The sequence below is a fragment of the Protopterus annectens genome, chromosome 12.part0 (assembly GCF_019279795.1).
Source record: "Protopterus annectens isolate FY-2018-M chromosome 12.part0, PAN1.0, whole genome shotgun sequence".
NCBI classification, from domain to species: Eukaryota; Metazoa; Chordata; order Ceratodontiformes; family Protopteridae; genus Protopterus; species Protopterus annectens.
In genome coordinates, this window is record NC_056746.1 from 741,779,676 (window position 1) to 741,788,196 (window position 8,521).

Consider the following 8,521-nt stretch of genomic DNA (forward strand, 5'->3'; position numbering starts at 1 on the left):
TTCTACAGATCCCGAACCTTGCCCCAGGATTCCCACTCCTCATTTCTTGATACACTGGAAAATATTAGGGTACAACCCAACACCCTATTAATGGGCAATTTCAACTACCCCACCATTAACTGGGAAAGCTACTCATGTACCAACTCTTTTGCTGAACATTTTCTGGAATTCATTAATTCCAATGCCTTGGATCAACTTATCCACACCCCCACCAGGGGCAGTAACATCCTAGACCTGGTCATTACCAACATGGGCAACCCATGTTCCACACCAGAGGTCAGTTCCTCGTTGGTCAGATCTGACCACAAGCTAATCACCCTAGACATCCACATCCTGCCCCCACCCCCCATTAGGGAAACCACCATAAAAAAAATTCTCCAAAGCCAACTTCACGCTTCTTAAGACAGAAGTGGCAGACTTTATGACACCCATGCAGATGGACAATAGAGGTACGACTGCTGAATCCTACTCAAATGTACTTTATAAGCACTTACACGAGTGCATGGACTGTGCTATCCCTAACAGAACCAACACGCTATCCTCCAAAAAAAGGAAGCCAATGTGGTGGTCCCCGGCCATAAACAAACTCTACAACAGAAGAAAGAAACTGTTGCAAAAAAGAGTAAAATCCCATGATTGGAGGAACTCCCTGGTCAGCCTCAATAAGAAGCTGAGACCCCTCATAAAATCCTCCAAAGCTAGTTACGAAAACAAAATCACCATTGATTCTAAAGACAACCACAAAGCATTCTATAGCTATGTCAAGAATCTCAATGGCAACACTCAGATCTGCTCTGAGTTACAGCACAGTGGCACTAAATATACAGAACCATCTGATATTGCCAACATCCTGGCAGATAGGTTCAGTGCTAACTTTACCCCCCCCCCTCACCCCCTAAAGGGCCCATCTCTATACTGGAAGAATGCAAAGTTCCTCTAATCATGACTGCACAGGTAAAAACCACACTCTCCAAAGCCAAGAACACAGCATCCATGGGACCTGACAATATCCCAGTCTGCGTTCTACATGAACTACAGAATGAACTGGCACCCCACCTACGCACCATGTTCAATCATAGTCTCACCTCAAGCTTTGTGCCCACTGAATGGTGCACAGTGATGGTTATCCCACTCCACAAAGGGGGAGCCACCACAGACCCCGGGAACTACCACCCCATTAGCCTAATGAGCCTGGTCTGCAAGGCCATGGAATGTATCATCATGGAACTTATAAACAAAGACACTGATAATCTCCAAACTCTGGACCCCACCCAGTTCGGGTTTGTAAAAGGCAGATCATGTCTCCTAAACCTGACAGACTTCTTTGAAGCAGTCAACAAAGCCGTAGATGAGGGTAAGGTGGTTCACACAACCTATCTAGATCTCACCAAGGCTTTTGACACCATCCACCACTCTGGAATTATAGATAAACTCACTAAACTGGGTATAAATCCCTATGTCACAAGATGGGTTGCCAACTGGCTCACTGACAGAACCCACACTGTGAAAGTAGCAGATTCAAAATCCGACTTCAGACCAGTGACAAGTGGAGTACCACAGGATTCACTCCTGGGTCCTCTGCCGTTTGGTATCGACTTTTTCGAAGTACAGGCTAACACAGAAGGACTTTGGCTTACAAAGTTCGCAGATGACTACAAACTAGGAGCCATAATTGAAACTCCTAACTATGTGGACATCCTACAAAAGGGCCTCACTCTAACAGATGCCTGGTGTCAAAGCCACGGTCTCAAGCTCAATGCCAAAAAGTGCATTGTCATCCCCTTTGGTACCTTTGCACCCATGAGCTATCACATAGGTGGTAGTCTACTTAACACCAAAAGTGTGATAAGAGACCTTGGGACACAGGTGGACTGTAGTCTCTCCTTTGATAATCACATCACCACAGTAGTCAGGAAATCCTTCTCCATGGCACACCTCATCACAAAAGGTTTCTCATCCAGGAAAAAAATAGTCATTGTTCCCCTCTACTTGTCACTCATTAGACCCATTATAGAGTACAATGCCCCTTTTGGTATGTACCTCACAAGACATCTACAACAACTGGAAAGGCCACAGAAATACCTCACAAAGAGGATTACTGGCCTCAAACAGATGCCCTACACAGACTGGCTCAAAAAACTTCAGCTTTACTCCATCGCATATCCCCTACTCAGAGTCAGTCTCTGCCTAACATACAAAGCTATGTCAAACCCAGAGCTGTTGGACATGCTTCACCTAAAGAAATCCCAATCCCTATGAGCTACACGCTCTAGGGACCTAAACCTTGTCACTACAATAAACAGAACATGCTGGAGGGATAGATTCCTGTCCCAGAGACTTCCCATACTCTGGAACAAACTACCTTTCTATAGCAAACAAAGTTCCTCATTAGCACTCTTCAAGAAAAATTTTGATGATTGGATGGGAAATTGGAAATTCACCCCAGGGATCACCTCTGTGGCTCTGCTCGATAGGGGCACAGGAAAATAATTTTCTTGGGTGGCAAAAGCCAGGGTACCTTTTTGACTAGGTTTGTACAGGCCCTGTGGCCAATAGCCTAGTACCTACATATGAACCTATGAACCTATATAACCTGTGTTAGACTTTCTACACAAAATCCTTCACTTCAGAGATATTCCGTAACTTCAGCTTCTATTTGTTTAACTTCTGCTTTACTGATCCTGTGCTCTATTTTTACTCCTTTGTGATATTATTTTAGTATTGTGAAATTTTCCATATCTGAGTGGTTTTGCCTGTATTTCTCTTCAAATATCTTCAGAGCCACTTTTAATTAGTTTGGCTTTTTCCTTTGCATAAATATTGCACAATATCAGATCTCTCTCTTTCCCATGTCCATGTTTCTTGTCTAACCTTTCAAAAATCTCTAGATTTTGTTCTTTATATTTTCATACTTCATCAGTTGTTTCTTTTTCCAAAGGCCGCGAAGTATCTTGGTCTATATCATGTTTTTCATGTATCAGTTGAATTAATGGACACAAATTTACATTTAAGTTTCTGATAGCTTTTCTTGTGCAAGTATTTTTCTCTCAAAATTTTTATGAATGTCTTCTATCAGGAAATGCTGGGCTTCTTGCATAATAGTAACAATACATAATTTCTCCCTTATACTCAACAGTCTACTCTATCATCTTTATGACTATTTTTTTTGGCCTGTCAGTTTTTGTGTTTTTTGTGGACTACTTTCTTCTACAACAGAGGGGACATCCTTACCCTAAGCCTAGCCTAACCCACTGTAGGAATGTTTCTGTGTCTTGAGGATTCTACACTGTCATTTTTTTCAGTCCTGGCACCAGTGTTCATACCAGGATTGGGCACTTTTTTATCCTTAGACTTATACGCCCAGCTGTCCTTTTGATTTTGTAACCTACCTCTGTCAATGATATACATTATGTAAAATACAGTCTATATATCAGTGTCATATTGGTGAGATTTTGTGAAAGCAGGAAACACCATGTTAAGATACTCACCAAGACTCGAGCTCCAGCAATACTACTCTTACTTTCTTGCTGATTTTATTATCTCTCCATATCAGGATGTTTATAGCGGGGAATGTACTTCTAAACATCAAAATGGATATATCTTTAATCACCAGCAATCAAGCCTGTAAGATAAAAAGCCAAAACACTTAAAAAATAAAGCACTTCATTTTTTTAACAGAGGCTACCACACCCCCTGCTAATTATATATACCAACTCCAAGATTGATGTACAATGGGGAAAGGGCAAATTCCCTGAACATTTTGCATGGACTTAACCCCAGCAAAAGCAATTAAATGAGTTTTGATCACTTCTGCTGGTGTTAAGTACGTTCGAGATTAAAAACTTTGGGCTATATAGAGTGTTTCCATGGTGAGATATACAGTATAGAATATTTTCCACAATGGTAATGTTTTTATCTGGTGGGATTTATATGGCTGCAAAACAAAGAATTTTTCTTATTATTGATTTTGAGGTGTGAAATATGTAGTTCTGCATTATTAAACTGTGGTATCTCATGTGCATATGTGGCTTTGTTTTGGGAATCCTTGTAGATGATGGCAATTCAAACTACCCACTTATTTGTCCTGTCAAGCCTAATTATATTAAAACCAGCTGCTGTAATTTCATTGTCATTTATGCCTGTTTTCATCCAGGTTTCTATACCTATAATTACATCTGGGGAATATGTGCAATATAAGCATGCATGCCCTGGATTATACTGCATGTACTTCTCAGAGTGATGTTTAGGAGGAAAAGGCTGGAGTTGGGAGATGGAAGAGGAAAAGAGAAATGCACATTTAGTACTGTGGTGTTAGTGTTTTTTTTTTCTGTTGTGTGAGGCCAGGGTTTGGGTGAATATCTCCAACTGATTTTGGGGTGGAAATTTTATGAAGGAAAGTAATAGAACCAGTGCCTCTACCCCAAAGGTGCAAAGGTTTTTATTCCAGAATGTTCCTGGTTTCTAGAAAGGAAAGAACACGGAGACCGCTTTTGGACCTTTCAGAGCTAAACACCTTTCTTTTGGTTCCAAAATTCAAGATGCTCACTTCTCCCAGTACTTCCCTAGTAACCTTGGACTTAAAAGATGCATACTTGAACACCCCATTCCATAAAATACATACCCATTTCCTAAGGTTCCCTGCCTTAGGATTGCACTTTTAGTTTACACATTTGTCTTTTGGACTTTCCACTGCTCCAAGATTTTTACAAAGAAATATTACCTTTGCAATTTTTGATAAAAAGACTCCATGAAGAACTGGGGGGGCAGAACAGGGAAAAGTTGTGTGGTAGAGAAGCTATGCATGCAAACTCCATAAGTAGACAACAGCTAAAAAGTGAAAAGAGCTAAGCTTGCTTCCAAACCTAAACCAGTCCCCCTAAAAATAAAACAGGAGCTTCTTGGGATTCTTCTAATCCATATGGATTTATTGAACAAATCAAGGCAGATGAGCACTTTCAATCATCAAGTGTTACAGTAGCTTTAAAAAATCATAAATTTATATTCTTTTTCATACACTTTTTTTTCAAACCTTAATTTAATTACACCAATTAAGACATTGACAAAACCACAGGAAAATCAAAGGACATTGCCATTAGTTGAATTTCAAAATAGATGATTGTCATGGGTTGTTAATTATAGTGTAAGGCACCAATGTGATAGGTTAATACAGTTATTAGCTGTGGGGAAACATTTTATATAGAGTTTATATATATAAGTAATCCATAGTACATAACATGTTCTATGAAAAAAATAAATCCTCTTTATACGCTAAATATAGAGAAAATTGAACCACCGATTGGGAATTGATTACAAAGGATAATGCAAGCAGCGCTTTCACCAAAGCTTCTTTAGATCCGCCTAGGAGCTTAAAATGAATAGAATAGAAGGGTGTCCTTGTTAAAAACTACAGAAATAACCAAAAAATACCACAAAAATTGCCATACAAAGAAAAAGAATTGGAATTCATGTTTAAGTTTTAAAGGGATGTGTAATATATAAAGCCAGCATTATTAATAGGACTCAGTGGCGGCCATGTGTGGGAACTAGATCAAGCTATGGGGAGTTTAACAGGGGAAAATAGAAGAAAATATGAAAAATCCATCAAGGAGGAGAAGTGGTAAAATCAGAAAAACTAGGCTGGATTTGAGCATCGGTTCCGTGTGCCAGACTGCTTAGAAAAAAAATGGTTTGTCACGTATATGAGCCACACTTCTTGGTACACTCTTCCCTTTATAGTATGTCGCCTTGCTTTTGACTACCTTAAATGATGATTTTGATACATAACTTGTATTCAATGTTTTCATATAGAGGTTATCCAACCAGCTTTTTGGAAGGAATTTTTAAGGAAGTCACAGAAAAAAGGAAAAAAGGAATTTATAAAGCAATTCTGACTAATGCATTCCAACAGCAGGATGTTGTTAGTAGTGGTAATACTGAACCAACAGAGGTCAACACAGAAAACTATAGTGAAGTAGAGTTAGAGGTGGTAACAATAGGAGAAAATGACAAGAATTACAACACAGCATTCATTTTCACATATTGCCCAGAAGCAAGTCAGATCTGTTACACAGTCAGGAAATATTGGTCTAGTTTATCACTAGACAGGAATTAGCAAAATTAAGACATTGTACATGAACACAGGACATACATTTAATATTATTATAGACCAACAGTACAAATTAATTCCTAATGAATTGAATGAGAATATGTTGAGGTTGTACCTTGAAAAGAAAAAGACTGAATGGCAACTTCGCTTGACATGACATAGGTAGATCCGGGTTAAATGAAGTTGTTGACATACTCTATTAAAATTAAAAAGTTTACTTTAGATAACAAAATAAAAGGTACCAAGGGACAAGATGATGATCCAAAAAAAAAGGTTAAAACCCAGTATAATTGTAGGTTAAAACAACTACAGTTAGAGAGATTTTACATTATACACTAGTCTCATCAAGTAGATGGAATTAAGATATGTTTTTGGATGATTGGTTTTTTGTGACATCATCACATCACGGTATTATATTTAATGTGTACTGGCGTGAAAGTCGTTTTGTTGAGGAAGTTGACATTGGTTTCAATGAAAAAAAACTTCATGCTTTTCACGTGAATTTGTTTGTTGGAATAAAAGGTTTTACTTTTAAACTATGTATATAGGGGAGACAGAGTGAAATGAGATAAGTAGCTGGAATTATGTCTTGGTTTCATGTTTCAAGCCACTAGAAAGCTTGAAATCCCATGCCAGAGTGGATGGCTATGATTAACAAGAGCCAGTAATGCAATGAGCATAGCCAGTGTTCCAAATCTGACAGAATGGGAGAGGAGCTTGGCCAATGGGAAGCCCAAATTTGAATTTTGAGCTTATGGTAAAGATTGACAGGGATAGTGAGTGGTGCGTAAGTGGGAAGTATAACAGTTCAAAAATAAAAAAAATAAACACAAATAACAGGCTCCATGCATTACCAATTAAATGTCATGAACAGGATTGCCATATAACAGGGATGGAATTGGAATTCACATTTAAGTTTGAAAAGGCCAGCATTATTCTTAAGACTCAGTGGGAGGCCTGGTGTGGGAATTAAATCCAGCTAAGAGGGAATATATCAGGGTATATTAGAAGAAAAATAAATAAATAAATAAATAAATAAATAAATATAGAAAATATAAAAGCTTAGAGGGTCAGATAAAAATTGGCCAACGAGGAGAACAGTTGTAATATGAAAAAAACTTGGTTGGACTTGAGAGTCAGTTCCGTGTGCCCAACTGCTTGGAAGTAATGGTTCTTCATGCATATGGGGAGACCAGGAGCCATGAGGAAATAGCTATAACCATAATTTGGTACTGCATTTCAGGCACCTAGAAAACTTGTGGGCTCGCCCAGTGAATAGAGGGGTGTGGCCAAAATTAGCAGGAGCCAGTAAGGCATTGAAAAAAATAGAGTTACAAAATTGGCCAGAATGGGAGTGGTTCTTGGCCAGTGGGAAGCCCAAGTTGGACTTTTGAGCCTATGGTAAGCATACCTAGGAGTATGCTCCAGCTGTGGAGCCTTTTAAATTGGGAAAACCACCTGGAAAATTAATGACAGGATGAAGGAATATCTGCAAGCGATACAAAATAATGACTGTAAAAATGCCCTAGCCAGACACAGTTTAACATTTCAAAACTTCACAGACTTTAAACTTTTAATAGTAGAAAAGGGCCAACAGTTTTAGGGAGACACAAGCTCACTACCTGAAGTGAAAGAACTCAGATGGCAAATTTTACTGAAAGCGGACACACTCCCAGGGATAAACGTGAATCTTAGCATCAAATGCACGCTCAAATGGAAGAGGTAGGAAATGATGTTCTCTTCCCTCACCTTTAGATTTACTCCTTATATCTATGACTGTATATATACTGCAAATAATTGATTTTGTTATTTCTGAAGAAGTTCAGCTCTAAATAAAACAAACAAAAGCACACAAATCCAATAAACCAGTGTGTCAGCATCTCTTTGCTTCACTATTTTACCAGTTTTTCTTCTCTTCAACTATTAATAGATACTAACTAGCTGGAGTTTTGCAAGGCTTCAAAATGTCAAGCAAAGTACTCCAAGAGTGCAAGAAAAGGCGAGCTGGCACAAGCTACACTTGGAAAACAGTCTGTTAAAATGCATACAGACTGAAAAAGTAAGAATTGTTTGCTACATGCCAAAAAGTGCAAGTCATTTTCAGTATTTCAGAACAATAATGAAGACAAGCCTGCTTTGAGTTGGCACCTAATAGACAAGCTAATCCAAAGGGAGCATAGATGAGCTAATGTGATACAACACACATCAATTATGTTTTAACACACCGAATGAAATGGCATGCCTTTGAAGAAATGTAGGCCCAGGGCAGTTATAAGCTGAAATGGTAAGCTGTTGTCAATCAAAAGGAGTGGATTTTGTATTTGATCTGGCTTTACATCAATTCAGGTAACTGCAAAAGCTGTTGGAAGAGGAGCTATGAGATTATGAATGCATGCATGTATGCAGGTATGTATT